The sequence below is a fragment of the Colobus angolensis genome, unplaced genomic scaffold (genome assembly GCF_000951035.1).
Source record: "Colobus angolensis palliatus isolate OR3802 unplaced genomic scaffold, Cang.pa_1.0 Scaffold69, whole genome shotgun sequence".
Lineage (NCBI taxonomy): Eukaryota > Metazoa > Chordata > Mammalia > Primates > Cercopithecidae > Colobus > Colobus angolensis.
Genome location: NW_012120598.1, coordinates 10,470,672 through 10,471,113, shown reverse-complemented (window position 1 = coordinate 10,471,113; position 442 = coordinate 10,470,672).

Here is a 442-nt window from a genome sequence, read left to right as displayed (position 1 = left end):
ATCCCAGCACTGGGAGGCCTAGGTGGGCGGATCACCTGAGGTCGCGAGCTCAAGACCAGCCTGACCAACGCGGAGAAACCCGGTCTCTATTAAAAGTACAAAAAAAAAAAAAAAATTGTGTGGCGGCGCATGCCTGCCATACCAGCTAGTCGGGCGGCTGAGGCAGGAGAACCGCTTGACTCAGGGAGGCGGAGGTTGCCGTGAGCCGAGATGGCACCACTGCACTCCAGCCTGGCAACAGAGTGAGACTCCGTCTAAAATAATAATAATAATAATAAACAAGAAGAAGAAGCATACTATGTATATTCTTGCATGCTTGTACTGAGGCATTAAAATAAAATTGATTGAATTTTAATTTAATTTTAAAATACACACATTTTAAGTACAAATAATCATTTCAAAGCTTAAACTCAGTGCACTCTCGGTTCCCACCTACCCTTCT